This window comes from Pinus tabuliformis, chromosome X, assembly GCF_031772625.1.
Source record: "Pinus tabuliformis cultivar Carrire ecotype Pingquan chromosome X, CPIR1, whole genome shotgun sequence".
NCBI lineage: Eukaryota > Viridiplantae > Streptophyta > Pinopsida > Pinales > Pinaceae > Pinus > Pinus tabuliformis.
The window spans coordinates 1,235,469,780-1,235,491,969 of NC_142308.1; positions in this window are offsets into that span (position 1 = coordinate 1,235,469,780).

Sequence of the window (22,190 nt, forward strand, 5' to 3'; positions counted from 1 at the left end):
CAGGTCTATGCGCCCACCAGGCGGGCAAAGGTTATCGCAGTCTTGGCACAAGTCGTCAATTGGTTGAAGGTGCAGGTGGAGGGCGTGTGAGGGCGCCCACTCACCGAAACGTGAACGAGTTTTGGTTGGGTGTTTGTGGTGGGTTGTGCCCGGGAGTGCCCACCCAATGTGACAAGGAAACTCGTGTTATTGTATATTATTGTTGGGTTGTTGGGTGAGACCACCGTGCGGTCTTGCACGGGTGGGCACCCAACTCGGTTGTAACACCAGTCGAGTTCTACTCCCGGTCACTTGTAAAAATCTTCTCATATATAATAAAATATTGTTCTTACATGTGATGTGTTCTCCTGTTGTATATTGTTGATGTTTATAATGTTAATGGATTCCGCACATTAATGTTATGTTTATTCATGAATGAAGATGAATGTTAAGGCGTAGTTCGTAAAGTAAGCTAACAATTAAACATGTTAACTACTTAGGCAATGCCACACTCGGCCAATTAAACGAAAAAAGAATTGGGGGTGTGAAAATATGTGTTGGAGAGTGGGGAATATTATTATGTTTTATTGTACAAATATTTTACTGTGTAGAGTACGAAGTATGTGTAGGGGGGAATTGCATAGAGATTTGATTTTAGAACTATGAATCTTTGTGGAGGACAGGGTATTTGCGGGAGAACATAATGATTAAAATTATTAATTTTATTTGTGTGAGGTTTTTAATGTGTTTGTGTGGGTGAACGAGTAGTGCATAACACAATTTTGTAATTTGGTCCCTTTTTAGCGGTTCACAAATACTCATTTACAATCAATTACTCTAACTTCTATGACTTAAAATATATACTTTAATATGGGTTTCACACAAGGAGAAACTTCGTATAATAAAACAAGTTTCTATATTCAATAGAACTTATTTAAATACTTATTTGGTTTAAGTAAAGAGACTGTATATGTCTATAAGAATATTACTTGTGAAAGCTGGTTTACACTTGAGCATTGAAAAATAAAATATGGATTCTTTTAATAGTGTTTTGAATTATTCGAGTGATTTAACAGTGTGTTATCGTTACGAACATTGGTCAATGGTCATGACATCATCATCTCTGTCATTGGCATCCTCTTTGTTGATAATTTTTTTTATTTTTTCGATTATAATGTTATGTACTGAGAAGATGGGGATATGCTACTAGCATTAATGACATGTGCATCATTTCTGGTCTATTGGCACTACATCATATGCCCATATTCTTAACACAAAACATTGTGATCGGGTAGGTGCTCTTGGTAGCCATAAGGATTCTCTTCAGAGCGTTTTAGTGTATTTGGACCATAACAGGCTGACAAAAAATATAAGCTTCCATTTTTTCTAAATATTTCTTTATCTCTCATCCATTTTTAACATGGCATGATCTATTGCTAGTGCGATTGTAGGAATTTCCATTTTCTATAAATGATTATTGCACTCACTTTATCATTAGTACTTGGAGATCTAGATTGTTACACTTATGTGTGAAAAGTACATGGAATATTTTTAATTCATTTCAAAAAGGATAACTTACCCGTGGAATTTCTCAAATTCATAACAATTGGTTTGGGAATAACAATGACTATTTTATTTCAATTCAATTCTGATTGTTGTATAAATTGTGGTAATTTTTTCATATTCCATGAGATTTATTACCACTAGTTTCAATGAATTTCTGTCATCAATATTGAATTCAAGGGATTGTGATGATTAAAAATATATACTAGTAACAATGTATCTAGATAATGTAAGGAGAATTAAACCGTGATTAGGAAATAATGTTGGCTGCTTTATTTCAATTCAATTCAATTGTCATTATTATTATTATTATAATAGAAATGATAGTAATTTATTTGTATTCGGATACATATTGCACTAAATTACTTACTGTCACTTCTCCTGGCTATATGATGTCAACATTGCACTCATAACAATGTATACAAATAACAATGAGGATGCTTAAACTATGATTAATAAATAAAATCAAGTGATTTTATTTCAATTCAATTGTCATCTCTCTATGAGGAGAAAAAGGACAGGTTTCTCTTCTACAGGAACAAAAATCGTGGTGGGATGAACAAGCGGTGGAAGGTTACACAAGTTGTTGTGCGAAGATACTTTTACAAATTTCGAGATCTTATATCATATGAATATTTATAGAGGATGGGGTATGTGTGGGAGAACGGGGAAAATTATAATGTTTCATTGTGTAGAGAATTTATTGTGTGGATTACGAAGTTTGTGCGGAAGAGAAGTTGCATAGAGCTTTTGATTTTAGAGTTGTGTATCTTTGCAGAATGATTAATATTGTTAATTTCAATGTTTTGATTTTTCCAGTCTATGTAGTCTTGATCTGCATTATTAGATGAGCATCCGGAAGTTCTTGTTGATCTCTTTCTAGTTTGGTTTAGCTAAAACTTAATAGTTGAATCTTGTACAGTGGTGGTTGTGTGGATGAAGCATGTGGTTGTGTGAAGGAAGCGTGTATGGAAGAAGCATGTGTAGACGAAGTTGTGTAGAGACTGACATTAATCAATTAGTTCAATATTGTTATGAGCATTAGTACTAGAATTGAATCTTTTCGGATGACAGGGTATGTGCGAGGGATTTCATTATGCAAAGCTTTTACTGCATTAAGCTCTTATGGCAAAGACAAAATTAGGACGAGGTGTTTTTGGGAGAACTGTGATTATGTATTGTATGAAAGTGTGTGCAGGAGAACATGGAATCTTATTATGTTCCGCTATGTGGAGATGGCATATGCTTGACAATTTCTTGAACATATCTAATACTTCTACAAATTTTCAGATCGTATATTGTATGAATGTTTATGAAATATGGAGTATATGTGAGAGAACGAAGAATATTATTATGTTTCATTATGCAAAGATTTTACTGTGTGGTATATCAAGTATGTGTAGGAGAGAAATTGTGTAGAGTTTTACTTTTAGACCTATGAATCTTTGCAGAGGACGGGGTGTTTGGATAACATAATGATTAAAGTTGTTAATTTTCATTGTGTGGTGATTTTACTGTGGGTTTGTGTTGGAGAATGGGTGGTGCATAACACAGTTTTGTAATTTTGTTTATTTTCCATACGTAGTAATGCACAATCACTTGCGCTTAGCTAGTTCTGTACTCAATAATGCATTACAAATATTCATTTAAAATTGATTACTGTAACATTTATGACTTCAATATAAGTTATCGATTTTTTGAACAAATCCAATATTTTAAAACATTTCTTGATCATATATCATATGAAGGGGTATGTATAGGAAAGCGAGTAAGATTATTATGTTTCGTTGTATGGAGATTTTACTGTGCAGAGTATGAAATATGTGCGGGGTAGAAATTTCATAGATATTTGATTTTAGAACTATGAAACTTTGCCGATGATAGGATATTTGCAAGAGAACATAATGATTAAAATTGTTAATTTTCGTTGTGAGGGGTTTTTACTGTATGCTTGTGTGGGTGAATGGGTGGTGCATAGTGCAATTTCGTAATTTTTCCTCTTTTAAATGGTTTAGAAATACCCATTTAAATTGACTATTGTAACTTCTATGATTTACAATATAAGCTTTAATATGGATTTTTCATAAGTAAAAGCTTTGTATAATAAAACAAGTTTTTATCTTCAATAAGACTTATTTAAATACTTCTTTTCTTTAAGTAAGGAAAATGTATATGTCTATCAACATATTACTTATGAAAATTGGTTTACACTTGAACATTGTAAAACAAAATATGGAGTTTTTTCATAGTGTTTTGAATTATATGAGTGATTTGACAGTGTGTTATTGTTGTGAACATTGGTTAATGGCCATGATATCAACATATTTGTCATTAGCGTCCTATTTGTTGATGAAAATTTTCATTTTTTCCATTATAATGTTATGCACTAAGAATATGGGGATATGATACTAGTGTTAATGATAGGTGCATCATTTCTAGTTCATTGACACTACATCATATGACCATATTCTTAGCATAGAGCATTGTGATCAAGTAGAAGCTCCTAGTAATCATAGGGTTCTCTTCAAAATGTTTTGGTGCATTTGGATCAAACAAATCAATTGAGAAAAAGAAGCTTTTGTTTTTTGTAGATATTCCTTTTAATTTTATCTGAATTAATAGCATGGTATTTTCTATTGCTAATGTGATTGTTGCATTACTAAATTATTTTGTTGGGTCCTTTCTATTCGCTATAGTTTTATAGTTGTAGCAGATTGAAAGCACTTGTTATTTTCAATAGGTGATTATTACATTGTGTTCACAATAATGTAATGTGTTGATATGTGCTAAGCATATTTTTTCAGTTATAATGTTATGTGTTGAGGATATGGGGATATGATATTACAATTAATGACATGTGTATCATTTATAGTTCGTTGGCATTGCATCATATGCCCATATTCTCAGTACAAAACAATGTGATTGAGTAGGGGCTCCTGATATTCATAGGTCTTTTCTTCAGAGCATTTTGGTGCATTTGGGCCATAGAAAACTCACAAACAATATAATATTTCGTTCGTTCTAGATATTTCTTTAGCTCTTGTATGAATTATTAATATGGAATTATCTATTGCTAGTGCGATTGCAGGAATTTCCTTTTTCGGTAGACAATTATTACACTCACTTTATCATTAGTACTTGCAGGTCGAGATCAATACACTTATATGTGAAAAATATGTGAAATATTTTTAGTTCACTTCGTAAAGGATAACTTACATGTGGAATTTTTAAAATTTATAGCAATCAATTCAAGAATATAGACAATTTTTGTATTTCAATTCAATTGTAATTATTATAGAAATTATGGTAATTGTTTTGTATTCCATGAGATTTTTTTCCATAAGTTTTGATGACTTTCCGTCGTCAACATTCCACTGAAGGTGTTGCAATGGTTAAAAATCTAGGCTAGATAATGGTAAGGACAATTAAACTGTAATTAGGAAATAACATCAAATGATTTATTTCAATTAAATTGTCATCATCATTATTATAGAAATTATGGTAATTATTTGTATTCGGATAAAGATTGTGTTAAATTACTTATTGTCACTTCTCCTCGTTGTACGTTGTTGAAATTGCATTTATAATGATGTATTTTGATAATAATGAGGACAATTAAGCTGTCATTAGGAAATAACACCAGTTCCTTGCTTTTAATTCAATTATCATCTCTCTGTGAGGAGTAGAAATAAAAGTTTTTCTTCTCAAGAAGAAAAAGTCATGGTTAGTTGATTGTTGACTATTTTCCAGGTTAATGATATAAGGAAATGTATTTGGACACAATTTTTTCTTAGCAAGGAGAAAAAAAATGGCGTGGTCGATTGAACAATGGTTGTTTTCTAGAGTAATGATATATTGCAAAAGACATTTTATATTTTCAATTGATCTTGGATGCCATCTCCAATCTATGTTGGTGTTTTATACGATATTTAGAGATGCCATTCAGGCACAATTGAAAGTCGAACATGTGGTCATCTATGATCCATAACTCTGTGCAATTTCATTTCCTGGTATGTACTGTAAGGTTTCTCTACTAGTAGCAGTGTTCATTCACAATATCGTTTAGCCCCATATTTCTCCTTGTTGTGTATAAAGACCACTTGTAACTATTTTGTGCATGAGGCAGAAATATATGAATTTAAAAAAGTATGAAATCATGTGATAAATTATATCAAATGAGTAATGTTAGGTGGGTTCTATTGTTAAAAATTCAATATTATGTGGAAGAAAAGTGTGCAGGAGAACCATGTGAAGGGGAAAACGAATGTGCATGTGTACTTTGGTGATATTCAATTCCATATATTTGAATTTTTTTATTTTATTGATTATAATATTATGTGCTAAGAAGATGGGGCTATGATACTAGCATTAATGATAGGTGCATCATTTCTGGTTCGTTGGTGCTGTATCATATGCCCATATTCTTAGCACAAAACATTGTGATCGAGTAGGGGCTCCTGTTAATTGCAGGCCTCTCTTTGGGGAATTTTGGTACATTTGGACCATAGCATACCGACAAACAATATAAGATTTATTTTGTTCTAGATATTGCTTTCGCTCTCCTTCAAATTATTAACATGACATTATCTATTGCTAGCACAATTGCAGGAATTTCTATTTTAGGTAGACAATTATTGCCCTTCATTTATTATTAGTAGTTGCAGATTGAGATCAATGCACTTATGTGTGAAAAGTACGTGAACTCATTTTATGTCAAATAAAAATTTAGTTTGTTATTCTGCACATTGGCTCTTTGGGTTAAATCATAAATCAAATGGTCTAAGTTTTTTATAGATTTTCTGACATAATTTTAATAATAATAATAATAACAATAACAATAAAAAGTAACGTGTTGCATTTTTCTCATTATCTTGAGAATCTTAAATCAAATTTTATAAGTATTATAATGCTTCTATGGTGTAATTTTAACATGTAACATGTCGGTAGCTGTTGACCATTAGTTTTTAATATTTTTTTTAGGGGGTGGGGGTTGCATGTGTTTTTGAGGGAAAGCTCCTTACAAATGGTTTTATTCTAGTTACTGGAATCAAAACTCTATTATGAGAACTGTGCATTTTACTTTTTGAACACAGATATAAATTGTATGATATTCGTATTAGGTGCATTGTCATTCATTTGATTTATGACTCTATATCTCCTCCATAGACAAGAGTTTTATCTGAAAACAATTGTATCTGTATGTAGTGCTTGTCATTGAACAAAATTTCGTAGTGAAATTATATTATTGTTATTACTACTTTTTTTTTTGGAGACGTAACTGCTAAAGAATCAATGAACAAGTATATTTGAAACATGATTTCTAAATCATCGATAAAGAATCATTTATTTATTGTACAAAACAATGGTACAAATGAAATACTAAGGAATTATAATCTATTTTGTTTGAATAATTTTTCATATAATGTGGGTGATCTTGTATTTGATAATATGAAAAACCTATTTCTTAGTAAAATATTAGCAATAAAATATTTTAATGTCAAAATATTTATCAATTAAGCATATGACTCAAAATATCATAAACAAGAAGAGATTCAAAAACATGAAAACTTCTTCGACACAATGAATATCTTTCGCACTTCTGCATGTCCTATAGACCAAGATTTTTCTCAATGTTATTTTTGATTACTGACAAATGTTCTATGTAATCGATTTCAAACTTGTAATAGTCAGACCTTGTTTTTCATTTGTAAAAGTAATATCTAGTGAATATATACATAAGAAAAACAAAAATTGTTCAATTTAGCGGTACAGATAACATTATTGATTCAGAAGGTGTTTTCATCTACAAAGCGGATATGGTTAGAAAAGAAAGCAGAATTAATTTTCATTGATACCTTTCATTTACTCGGTGTTGTCGATGAGAAATTTCACTAGTTGATTGCATATGATCATTATGCTAATATGCCAATGGAAGAGAAAAATGGTAACAATATTTGGACTATTGGATTAGTGAATGCTACTATGTGCCAATATTTTTTAATTTCAGGGAAATTGTTCATTTGTGTGAATTTTTTTTATTCAGAAACAAAAACAATTATGTTGCGAATGAAGAGAATACCTTTGAATGTGCAGACATTTAAGCGACTATTCATGTTATCGAAGGCTAATGTTCACTTACAATTTCCCGAAGAAAATAGTTTCACGATCTTAGAAGTAGGTGAATCAAATGTTACTGCGGTTTTCCTTTTGTTGAGTCACCAAGTTCCTTGCAATATGTCTATTATATAAATCTATGCGTTTAACATTTGTTTTGACACTTTTTCTCACTTTGTGCACATGTCATGGGCCAAGAAACTACAACAAGAGTTCCCAAATGCATTGTCTATATGCTATATCAGACATACAAAAAGGATTGTGTATTTGACGGAGTTGATATCATTTCTAATGAATTATCTTTTCAATCAACCAATATATCCAAGAACAAAAAGTTCTTCATGGCGACGTATGTCATAATATCTTTGATTTCAAGAAACAACTTTAGTTGCTTTCCATGTAATCCTAAATTCAATGTGAATCAAGAACTAATGCAATTTTGGTATCCTATGCTATGGAAGAATAACACTTCTTCAAACTTTTGTCTAATATAAGATGTTTTTGTGAAGAATAAACTACATGATAACTGGACAAGAATCTCATCATATATCCAGACATGCACAAGTTTTCCTATGGGCCAAAGTTATGCATGAAGAAACAGAAAGTGATATGCTAATTCAAATATATGGGTTTCAAGGTAAGCCTTTGTTATTATCAAAATTTGTTACAGACATATATTTTGTTGCTGAAGTCTGTAGGAAATACCCTGACTCACTAGATATATTTGAAAGAAAAAACACAAAACGGTTCATTCCTTTACCATTTACTGTTGGAGAAATCATAGGAAAAATTGTTTCCCATGTTACAAGGCTCACACAAAATTTGAACACTTTTAACTTTAGTAAAGGTGAAGCAATTAAAGCTTTTAATGAAGAGGACCTATTTCATGCACACTAGGAAAGAATTGGATACAAAAACTTGTTTTCAGAAATTAGAGAACAAAGTGAACAATGTAAAGATGCATTTAGAAAAATACAATGGCTTATCATAAATACTGAAGATATCATGGAAGTATCAATATCAGTATTTTTGAAGATCAATCTTTACGTTGCATAAATGATACCCATGCAAATCAAGGGATAATCATAGATGCTAAAAAAATCATCCATGAATCAGGAATCAATACTTATGTAGACAAATATATATACTATATAAATGATATTAATGCGAGTTCATTGTCAAGTGAAAACATGACAAAATATACTGCAAATACGAAATTGATTTATGACAAGCTATCATATACCGTGAAGCACAAAAAGGATGATCGAAGTTTTATTTCAAAAGAAGTGTATGTTGTTGAATCAACCAATTTTAAAATTCCTATGAGAACAATAAATTTTGATGAAGCTATAAATGAATAAGTTGATAACATTAAGCTACCTTATTGGATTAGTGTTTGTTTTTCTGAAAATCAAGAAACATAGCAAAAATTTCCAATGAATATATTATGGTTTATGATGGTTCGCTCACATTGTGAAATGCAAAGTATGAAAATAACAATAAATAAATGAAGATTGAAAATGTAAAGCTTCACAACAATAAGTTTTTAGACCAAACAAAAATTCATGTTGATTTATTTGGAGTTGCAATAACATCACTCATGTAGTTGCATCAAGGTACTGATAACATGTTTGTAGAGTCACTTTCTGAATGGGAAACATAGATATTAAACATAAAAACAAGAATAAATGGCCTAGAATATGTTATATATTCAGGTCCTTTGTTGATGAATTCATTAGAAATGCAAACAATAATTACCACATCTATTGTTTGTGGCACATCGTATAGCTTTTCTAAATCTATCAGTTTTCTTAATGTGGTGAAAACATATATTATTAGCAATATATGACAATGATTACAAATCATTGAACATGCATGGCAAGAAACTTCTTATCTGAAGCACTTGGGACAAAGAGCTAAGTCATTTTTCAAGTGCATTGAACGTGATCTCGAAGGAGACAAGTATTGTTTTAACAACAAATTATTTTCTTTCAACCATAGACTTGATTTACTTTCTCATGTAGAGAAAAGAGAGAAAGAATTTCCAAATGCTAATCAAATAAAGAAAATCAAAGTTGTATGGTCTTAGAGAATCAAAAGAATGGAAAACATTATCCCTGAATATTAAAACATAAAGAATCAAAGGGAAGATGCATATGTCAAATATGTATAGATTGTGAAGAATCTGAATGGCCTACGTATTACATGTGAATCTGGTTTGATTTAAAGACAAATGTTAAAAATTGAAATTGATAAACTGAAATAGTCAAAGGCACCAAAATTCGATGATATAGCCTATTTTAACACACATGAAGGAAGGGAATGGCTAATTGGATTTGTTAATGTTAATGAAAAGAGCTATGTTTTGGATGTGGAATTGCAATGTGAGGTCATAGGAATTGAGAAATATTTATTTGGCAAGTGTGTCAAATTAAAAATTACAACTGCTTCTATGAAACATTGTATACAGGAAACGTTAAAGAAATTGTTTCATGAAACCAACAACTCTGAATACAGTTAACAGTTAAGCAATAGGAACATATTCTTTTACATAGTCTAATTTCTCTTATATATTTGAATGTTCACTTTTTTGTTTACTAGTGATCAAATGTTTATATTTTTATATATTTTATTATGAATTGAGTCAATCTCTAGATGGGTCATGATATGTTCTAGACATGAAGTGATATAACAGTTCATTCTCTCCTTGGTATTACCGACACTTGATCCATGGCTTAACACCCGATTGGTCCATGATCTCTATTTAAAGAGCATGGAGGGTCATTTGTAGGGTGGCTGTTCATGAGAGAAGCTTATGTAAATTTTCTTTCTTTTACATTAATAATTTTGTTGAAGTGGTCGCGTTGGCTCAGGTTGTGGACTATTCCCCCCTTTGAGGGTTTTAACCACGTTAATAATACTGGTGTACTGATCTGTGATCCTTTGGTGTTTTATCTGAGGAACTTACCTTGTAAATCCTACATGGTATTAGATCTATTTGATGGCCGCATATGTTGGTGATCCAAATCTAAAGCTAGTACAACTGTATCCCACTGTCGTTTCCTAGATCTATTGTTTCTGATGTCTTTCAAGCTGAGAGGACTACTCTATTATGTTAGGAGCATCTGTCCCAATGAGGAACCCCTTTCGTTTCACATGAAAAGGTTTCTAGTAGCCCTAGCTACATCATTTTTAAGATATGGAGGTATACAATGTTTATTTGTAGTTTTGTTTATTTATCTTTCTGTTTATTTCGGTTTATTTATCTCTCTATTTTTTATTACTGAATATATAACTTTCATTTTTGCTTATGCTCTTTGCCCCACGACTCTGTGCGATCTGGGCAAATCAGAAACATAAAGGAAGAATTTTTCTCATGCACATGCTATTTTTCGCCATGTCTTAGTGTGGTCTCAGAAAATCAGAAACATTGAGGAAAATATTAAGTTTCCGATGAAATCTAATTTGAAGCCGTAAGGTTTGGTTTTTTTTCATGTCCATTTTGGGTTGTGTGGTTTTTTTTCGTAGGCAAAAAGGGCTTTCTCAAGTAAGCATGCACCCCAAAGATTCAATGACTAAAAAAGAAAAAAAACCCTTCCTCTTTTCCAAAAATTACTAACCTTTTAAACTAGCTCACTTGATCCAAAGTTACTTTATGAGAATAGAGGTCTTGGGTTTAAGAAATTTTTGCTGTTGAGTTACTTTTTCAAAAAGCACATGTATCTTATGTTTTAAAGTTACTTTATGTAAAAGTGTTTTCACCCATTATAAAAAGTGAGTCACTTACAATTCTAAAGTCTCTTTACCTTTTATTTAAGTTACAATTTAGTGGGTAGCTCATAAAGTACCATTGTAAAAGTGACTTTCACTTATTTATAAAAGTGGGTCACATAATTTTTTTTAAAAGTGAGCTAATTAGATTAAGTTTGGAAAGAGGGGTGATTTTTTTTAAAATATAACATTATCATTCACTTCCACACATTCACGTACTTCGTCGGCATCTTCAATAATTTTTCTTCAAAAAGTCATAACTTCTTCATTCGGAAGCCATTTTCACAGCCATTTTTTTTAATCAGCCTAATTTTTTGAGATATTTCCATTGGAACACTTAGTTTCAGCATCTACAACTTTAGTTTCTATTAAAATGGAAAGTCCATGCCAAGTTATTCTTGACAACACTAACTACTTCCAATGGGTGTCCTACATGGAGGATTTACTTAGAAGTAAAGGTCTTTATAGAATAGCATCATGCCAAGAATCTAAACCTAAAGATGAAGACAAGACAACCAGTTGATAAAATAAGCAATATCAAGCACGTGGGTTGATAGGGAGGTCTATTTTTCTAGACATTAGATTCCATATCGCAAAACTTGATACCACTAATAAAGCAATGAAACAAGTCAATAAAGTTTTTGGAATTAAAAATGAAATTAGAGCCCATCAACTCAAAAATGGTTTTCTTACGTTGGACCCCAATAATGTTTCTTCCATTGATTATTTTTTGTCCAAGTTCAAGACCCTTAGACTTCTCTTGGAAGGTCTTAAAGTTAAGAAAGAAGATGGTAGCCTTATCTATTCCATTCTTACTAAGTTAGGACCAGCCTACTTTGTGTTTATTTGCATCTTCCATTCTACTAGAGAAGAAACATAGTTACCTATCAAACGAGAAAGTGAACTACTACCCGATTTTTTGAAGTAGAAAAAAATCACCCGTTTTTGAAAAGTGTTGATGCCAGAATACACTTTTTTTCGAGCATATTTTTGGCACATTAAATTTTGTTATGTATCAAGTATGAACATCTTTTTTTGATGTTCACGATTTTCATGCTGATTTTGAAAAGTGTTGATGCAGCATCAACACATTTTTTTAAATGTTAGTGATTTTCACGCTGATTTTGAAAAGTGTTGATGCAGCATCAACACATTTTTTTAGAGGGCTTATTTTTGACACTTTAATTTTTATTTATTTATTTATTTTTTTTATGTATCAAGTGTGAACATTGTGTTCTTGTTAGTGATTTTAATCTTGATTTTGAAAAGGGTTAATGCTCATCACCCCTTTTGTTTAAAGGGCTTAGTTTTTACACTTTAAATTTTCTAATGAATTAAGTATGGACAATTTTTTTAAATGTTAGTGATTTTCATGTTAGTAATAAACAATAAAAAATAATAATAAAAACATGACAAAAAAATCAGATACAAAAAAATATGTTTAAAAAAAAACAAAAAACCTATAAAATGTAAAAAAAACATAAAACATAAAAATAAAACACAAAGTATGACAAAAATAAAAATAATAAAAACATGTTAGTAATAAAACATAAAAATATACCAAAATAAATTTAAAAAACATAACAAAAATTAGAAACATAAAAAAAAAAATTAAAAAATGAAAAAAAAGGGCATAAAACATAAAACATGTTAGTAATAAAACATAAAAATAAAAGTAAAACAACACGACGAAAAAAAATTCAAATACAAAATAACTATAGAAAAAAGGAAAAAATAAAAAATAAAAAACTTATAAAATTTAAAAAGAAAACCAAAACTAACTCGTAAAACTAAAAAAATTGAATAAAAAATTAATGAAAAAAAAAAACAGAAAATCAAAAATAAATAAATAAATGAATTTAAAAAATATATATAAAATTTAAAGAAAAACAAATTGATCCAAAAAAAATTAAAAAAATTATTTTTAAGTTAAAAATAAAAAACCCTCATTACAAGAAAAAATATCTCAAAATCATTACCCAAAAAAATTAAATAAAAAAATTAAGAAAAAAAAAATAAATTAAAAAATATTTTATTTAAAATAAAAAATAAAAATATTTAAATTAAATAACTTAAATAAACAAAATAAAAAAATAAAATAAAATAAAAAATTTAAGAATGAATTTTTTAAAATCATAATTAATGAAAAAAAAAAAAAACAGAAAAAAAAAAAATCAAAAATAATAAATAAATAAATAAATTTAAAAAAAATATATAAAATTTACAGAAAAACAAATTGATCCCAAAAAAATTAAAAAAATTATTTTTAAGTTAAAAAAAAAAAAAAAACCCTCATTACAAGAAAAAAAATCTTAAAATCATTACCAAAAAAATTAAATAAAAAAATTAAGGAAAAAAATTAAATTAAAAAAATATTTTATTTAAAATAAAAATAAAAATATTTAAATTAAATAAGTTAAATAAACAAAATAAAAAAATAAAATAAAATACAAATTTAAGAATGAATTTTTTAAATCAAAATTATAAAAATAAAGAAATAATACTAGTTGGTTCATCGTCAACTTGTCCTGATGATGAACCACACTAGTTGGTTTGAAACGCGTCGACAAAGGTCTTTCTATATGTGATTTACGCCGAAATTCTTCTTATAATTAAAAAAATAACAAAAAAAAAATTATAAAAATTAAAAAAAAAAAATTAAAAAAAAAAAATCAAAAGGATTAAAAAATAATTAAAAAATAAAAACAATTTAAAAAAAAACAATTAAAAAAACAACAACAATTTAAAATAAAACAATTAAAAAAAACCATATAAAAAAATTAAAAATTAAAACAAAAAAATTAAAAAACACAAATTAAAAAATAAAAACAATTAAAAAAAATAAAATTAAGAATTAAAAAAAAATATAAAAAATAAACAATTAAAAAACAATATAAATATATATATATATATATATATATATATATATATATATATATATATATATATATATATATATATATATATATATATATATATATATATATATATATATAATCAATTGGGGAGGGTCGAGGGAGCGGGAGAGGATGGGGGTGGAGGAGCGGGGTTCGGTCAGGTGTTGGGTGGGGTGCGGCTGGGGGTCGAGTGCGGGAGGTGACGAGGGTAAGGGGGTTATGTTTTGTTTATTATTATTTTTAATTATTTTTTATTTATTATTATCATTTTTAATATTTTTTTAAATGATTTTACTTTTATTTTTAATTGTTTATTTATTTATTTATTTTAATTTCGATTTAAGTTAGGTTTTTTTTAATATTTAATATTTTAATTTTTAAATTTAAATATTTTAAATGTTAAATTATTTTATAATTTAAATTTATATATATATATATATATATATATATATATATATATATATTTATAATTATAATTTTAAATTTATTTTTTTAATTGCTTTTATTTTTTTGTTTCATTTTTATCTTTAATTTTATTTTTTGATATTTATTTAACATTTTTTTAAATGATGCTTTTATTTTCTATTTTTTTTTTTTTTTTAACTTAAAAAATGGTCCTTCTTTTAATTTTTATTTATTTTTTCATATATATATATATATTACATTTATTTATTTATTATTTAAATTTTTCATTTTTACAAAGCTAATTTAGTTTTTTTTTTTTTTTTTAAATGTTTTTTATTCTTATTTTTGTTTTATATATTTTAAGAAATTTAATTTATTTTTTTGTCATGAATTGTCCCTTGCCACCCTTGGTGAGTTGGGCCTCGGGGTTGCCGTGGATTTTTTTTTAATGTTGTATTTAATTTTGTAATTTTTTTTTATTATTTTTTTACATGGTATGGTTAATTTTTTTGTTACATTTTATAGTTTTTTTTTAATGTCATAACTATGTATTTTTTATATTTGATTTTTTTGGTCATGTTTTAGGACTTGTTAATTTTTATTTATGTTTTCAATATTTGAATTTTTGCATTTCTATATATTTTTTATATTTGAGTTTTTTCATGTTTTTTCGTTTTATTACTTTTATTTTTTAACTTTTTTTTTCAATATTTGAATTTTTGTTTTCTTATGTATCTTTGATATATATATATATATATATATATATATATATATATATATATATAATTTTTTGTAAGGTATGTGTCGATGCTTATCTAGCAACCCAATCCCATTATGTGCAATTTGATAGTTGATTATTAAATTTTGTTCCCAATGTATCAAGTTGCCTTAGGCTAAGATTTCAAAAATCGCTATACATTTAACATTTAAAAAAATTATTCTTGGTATAATAACTCTTTCATTCAGGTGTTCATTTTTAAAGTTTTTTTTAGTCATAAATATTTTCCATAATGTCATGCTTAACATATTTTGAAAATTTAAGATTGTTTTGTAGTCAAAATCTTAGGTTTTAGTTCCATGGTTGAAAAATTGTCAAGATTTTTAACGTTTTCTAAGTAGTGATATTTTATCTTTAATGTTATGGTTGAAATCAATTATAAATATGTTTTCTTAGCACCATGCTTGAAAATTGTTGGAATTTGAAGGTTTTTCAAAGAAGTGATATTTTAAATTTAATGTCATGCTTAAAAATCATTGGAATTTTAAGGGCTTTCAAAGACGTGATATTTTATCGTTAATATCATGATTGAAAATCATTGGAAATTTAAAGTTTTTCAGAGTCACGATATTTTGTATTTAATGTTATTACTAAAAAATGTTGAAAATGTACCCTGAAAAAAATAATAATAATAAAAAAAATAATAAAAGAAAATTAAAATATATATATATATATATATATATATATATATATATATATATATATATATATATATATATATATATATATATTCTGGCATCAACACTTTTCTATTTCAATGTGTTTTTTCATATTTTTTTTGGGATTTTTGGGCCCGAGTACCCGGTTTGAGGTAATAGTACCCATTTGATCGGTAACTATGTTAAGAATTTATTTCTCGAGGACAAGCTTACAAGTCTGCCTCTTTTGATTCATTTTATGATTCTTTAATAAGAGAACAAGAAAAACTCTTACATCTTGGTCTTCTTAATATCGGAAACTCTTCTAAGAAAGCCTTAACAGCTCAACAACAACCAAATTCAAAGAATCCTAAGAAGCAGTATCCCAAAAAGAATGGTCCTAAACCAAATAAGGGTCCTAAGCACTTTTAGTCTCAAGAAAATGAAAAATTAATTCAACAAAATGATAAGGCAAATAAAAACAAAGGGAAGAACACTGATGGAAATTGCAACTTTTGTAATCGAGATGGCCACTGATAATCCAAATGCTTTAAGAAGATGGAAGCCTTGGAAGCAACAATGAAGAAACATAATTTCCATTTGGAGCACTCTTCAACTTCAACTTCATCTTCAGGAATAACACTTTCTACATGTTGTTGCCAAGCATATTGGTCTGGTTATGCACTAAATGTATCTTCTTCTTCTCATTTTCATGAGTGCCTCATTGATTCTAGAGCTTCTTATCAGATGGCAAAAAAATAAAGCCATGTTTTCTTCTTTAAATAATTGTAACACCAAAAATATATATATATGTTGGTGATGATAGATCTCTTAGTGTTGTAGGGACTGGAACTATTCATCTAGACAATGGTCAATTTAATGGTGTATTATGTGTTCCAACCTTATCCTGCAACCTTCTATCTGTATATCAGATAACTCATCCAGGTGAAGGTAAAACCGTTGAATTTTCACCTCACGATGTTCTAATTAAGGACCTAAGATATCCTAGACAGATTTTATCTACTGGAATTGCTGATGATTCTACAAGGTTGAATAATTTTAACAACTTTGGGTCATCAACTCTTCCCTTGGTATTTGTTTCTCATAATGATGAAGTGAGCAAACTTTGGCATGAGAGATTTGGTCACTTAAACTATTGCTCCCTTCAAGATTTATGTAAAGAAAATATGGTGATAGGTATTCCTATGGTATCTTGTAGAGATGGTGTTTGCTCCAGATGTGCACTCAGAAAACATCATTGGGATAGTTTTGAAAAACGTGTGTCCTGGCACGCCTCATCCCCTTTACAACTTGTGCATAGTGATTTATGTTGTCCACTTCCAGTTGTTTCATTCTTTGGCTACAAGTATTTCTTCACTTTCATTGATGATTTCTCCAGACACACTTGGGTATACTTCTTAAAACTCAAGAGTGAAGTATTTAACATTATCTTTGCCTTTAAGGCCTTTGTTAAGAAACAATATGGACATCAAATTATTAAGATAAGATCTGATAATGGCGGAGAATATGTTAACAACAAATTCATCAACTTTTGCACTAAGCGTGGAATTCAAATGCAACATACTATTCCATATACTCCATAACAAAATGGTGTAGTTGAAAGGAAGAATCACACCTTAAAGGAAATGTATAATTGTATGCTTCAATCTAAAGGACTTAGTATTAACTTTTGGGCAAAAGCAATTAATTGTGTAAAATACATAGTAAATCGCACTCCTACTAAGGTTTTAAAGAATATCACTCTAGAGGAAGCATGAAGCTCAATTAAACCAAATGTAAATCACTTTCATCTTTTTGGAAGTGAACCATGGGCCCATATTCCAAATGAGAAACATAAATCCTTAGAACCTAAGAGTGAAAAATGTATTTTTGTTGGATATTCTGAAGATGTCAAAGGATATAGACTTCTTCCACCTAAATCCAAAAATGTTATCATTAGAAGATATGTAAAGTTTACTGAAAATATATTGGCCTACAAGCCTAGTTCGATGAATGTGCCACCTCTCTCTATCCCTTCTACTTCTGAAAATATTTCTTCTTCAGATGATGACAACGAGGATGAAAATCCTCCCCCACCTTCTCGGGATCCTGTTTCAGCTCCTCAGCTTCCAAAATGGGTTTGTGCTACTCGGGATGCAACAGGTGATCCTACATATTAGTGACGTACATGTTCTTAGTTCGATAGAGCCTCTTCTTTACTAGCTCAAGCTTCAGGGAATTATGATCCTGGCACCTTTATAGAAGCTTTAAGCCATCTAGATTAGGACACATCTATGAATGGAGAATATCGTTCATTATTGGCAAATGATACATGGGATCTTGTTCCTATTCCAAAGGGACAAAAACTTATTAGATGCAAATTGGTTTACAAAACAAAGTTTGGACTAGATGGAAAAGTTGATAAACATAAAGCTCATCTTGTTGCTAAGGTTTTTTCACAAGTTGAAGGCATTAACTATACTGAAAATTTCTACCCTGTTGCCAAAATGAACTCTATCGACCTTATTCTTTCCTTTGTTGCCTCTTTCAAATGGGAAATCCATCAAATGGATGTTAAATCTGCCTTCTTGCATTGGAACTTGCATGAAGAAATCTATATGGAGCAACCTCCTGGCTTTATACAAATCGACTCCAGCCTTGTATGTCAGCTTAATAAATCCCTTTATGGTCTCAAGCAAGCCCCTCAGGCTTGGTATGCCAAAATGGATAGCTTTCTTTTAGATATTGTCTTTTCTAGGTGTCATTTTGACAATATTGTCTACACCAAGAAAGTGGGTAAGTCTCTTATCATTCTTGTTCTTTATGTTAATGATCTTATCCTTACTAGTAGAGATCCCAACCTTATAAAACATGTGAAGTCTAGCCTTAAAAAGCATTTTGAAATGACTGACTTAGGAGACTTGCATTATTTTCTTGGTCTTCAAGTCTTGCAATCCAAGGAAGGTATTTCCCTTTCCCTGTCCAAGTGTTCCTATGATTTTCTATGCCACTTTCACATGGAAAACTATAAGCCATCCCCTTCTACCTTTTAGTATGGATCAAAACTTTTAGTCACTTGTACTTGCCATGAATTGTATGCTACCTTATATCGTCAGCTTGTAGGAAAACTTTTGTATCTGACCCATACTCGACCTGACCTTTCCTTTGTTGTTGGCCTTATTGCTTGATTTATGCAAAACCCACATGAAAGTCATTGAAAATCAACTAAAAGAATACTTTGTTATGTTTGAGGTACAGTTCAGTTTGGGATTCATTATAGTGCAGAAGAATATCCTCTATTGGTTGGTTTCACAGATTCCAATTGGGCTGGTGACCCTAATGATCAGAGGTCTAATGCAGGTTATGTGTTCACTATTGGTTCTGGAACTATTACATGGGCGCCATAGAAGCTAGTAAGGAAGCCCTGTGACTTCGTCAGATCCTATCTGAGTTTGGATTTTAGTAGCAACATCCAAATACACTTTGGTGTGATAAGCTAAGTGCCATTCAACTATGCAAAGGTCCAGTCCAACATCAATGCAAAAAACACATTGAACTACACATTCACTTCATCAGAAATTTCATTCATGACCATGTTCTTGATGTGAAATAGTGTTCAACCAATGATCATTTTGCAGACATCTTTACAAAGGTTCTCACATAGGTGAAGTTTATTAAATTTTGGTTTATGTTTGGAGTTCAAGAAATTGTCACTAGAGGGTGATAGGCTCTAACGTCTCCTTACTTCTCCTATTGTGTCATATTTGTACATCTTTTAATCCTATCCCAAGTTGTTCTTAAGGAGGGATGTTAGGATATTCCAACACATAGGAAATAGTTAAGTATAACTTAGTCTAGTGTAGAGTTAGGTAAAGTGTGTTTCTTTACTATGTTTTTTTGTAACTTACAATATGATGGTCATGAGATGTTTTTAGACATGAAGTGATTCGACGGTTAATTCACTCCTCGATATCACTGACACTTGATTCATGGCTTAACACTCTATTGGTCCATGATCTCTATTTAAAGAGCATGGAGGGTCATTTTTAGGGTGAATGTTCATGATAGAAGCTTATGTAAATTTTCTTTCTTTTACATTAATAAGTTTCCTAAAGTGGCCACGTTGGCTCAGGCCGTGGACTGTTTCCCTCTTTGAGGGTTTTACCCACGTCAAGAATACTGGTGTATTGATATGTGATCATTTTGTGAGTGGTGTCGTTTGGTGTTCTATTTGAGGAACTTACCCTATAATTCCTACAGAAAAAATGGTTACTAATTATTTGAAAGAAGTTGTTTGGAGGCTATAATAACGAGAAAATGCAAGTGCAGAAAACAATCTCGAATAAGTATTTAATGATGTATATATGAGAAAACAAAGGTGACAATAACATGAAAATGAAATCAATTGCGAAAAACACTATAGAATAAGGATTTAATAATGTATGTACAAAAAAATGACTAGCTATGTGGAGAAATCTATCGAGAAACACATTGAAAGCTTCATGTACACAATGCATCTCATCTGCACTTCTGCACATATGCCTAATTAGTTTCAACTGAAAAATTATCAATAATTCTACAAAGTTATTTATATTATTTTATTAGTGGAAAATTAATACGTCATTACCAAGAAAGTATTATGCAAAAAAAATCAATTGTTTTTAGTCTATTTTATTATTGGAAAATGAATACATCATTACCGAGAAAACAATTAATAACTTTTGTGCGAGAAACTTAGCCTATTGTGCGGAAACAAGAAACTTGACCTATTGTGCGGAACTTAACTCATTGTGTGGAGCTATTTATACTATTTTATTATTAGAAAATGAATACGTCATTAAATTAATTATTGGAACAAATACATCATTAGCGACAAAATAGCTAATAACTATTGTGTGAGAAACTTAACCTATTGTGCGGAACTTATATCATTGTGTGTAAAAAAGCTCATTGTGTGGAGCTATTTATTTTATTTTATTATTGGAAAATGAGATGTCATTACCTTTATATTGGAAAACAAATACATCATTACCAAGAAAACAACTAATAACCTTTATGTGAGAAACTTAGTCTATTGTGTGCAACTTAGCTCATTATGCATAGCATATAGGCTATTGTGCATAACTTAGCTCATTGTTCGGGGTTATAGCCTACTATACGAAACTTAGTTCATTGTGTGGATATATTTATTTTATTTTAATATTTGAAAACGAATCCGTGATTACCGAGAAAACACTATGCACAAAAGAATTAATTAAATAGGAAAACAAATACATCATTCCTAAGAAAACAACTAATAACTTTTGTCTGAGAAACTTATCCTATTGTAAGGATCTGATAGCCTATTGTGTAGAACATAGCTCATTGTGTAAAGCATATAGCTTATTGTGCAGAACATAGCTCATTGTGCAGAGCTATTTATTTTATTTTATTATTGGAAAACGAATATGTCATTACCAATAAAACATTATGCAAAAAAATCAATTAAATAGTGGTAGAGATAGGGATTATGTTGCATCCCATCTATTACCCTATTCCATTATACCATGTTGCAGTACTAATTCACATGGTCTAAATATTAATCATAAAATTGGTGATACTTTTCTAGTGGTATTTCCAAATTTCTCAAATATTAAATTTCATATTTTTTAAGAATAACTCTGGTATAAATATAGAATTGTGTGTTTAACCTAGTAATACTTGATAAGAACCTAAATCATAGGATTTTTCCTATTTCCTATGATAAAATTTACCCTACCTCTTAGAATTCAAATTTCTAATTCTAATATGTCTCAAATCACTTTAGTCATTAAATCTAGAGTTCTATGCTTTTAAAGTGAAAATTATCGACATGTAATCTTAGGCTTTGCTTTTATCATTGTGTTATACTATACTGCAGTCTTAACTTAACACTCGACATTTTATTCCTAATTCTATATAATCACTTTAATATACATTTCATAATGATTCCTCACATTGTTGGCCTTGCATTCTACATTGTACTTTACTTTGATAATTGAACTAAGAGTTAAAGAACTAGATAAT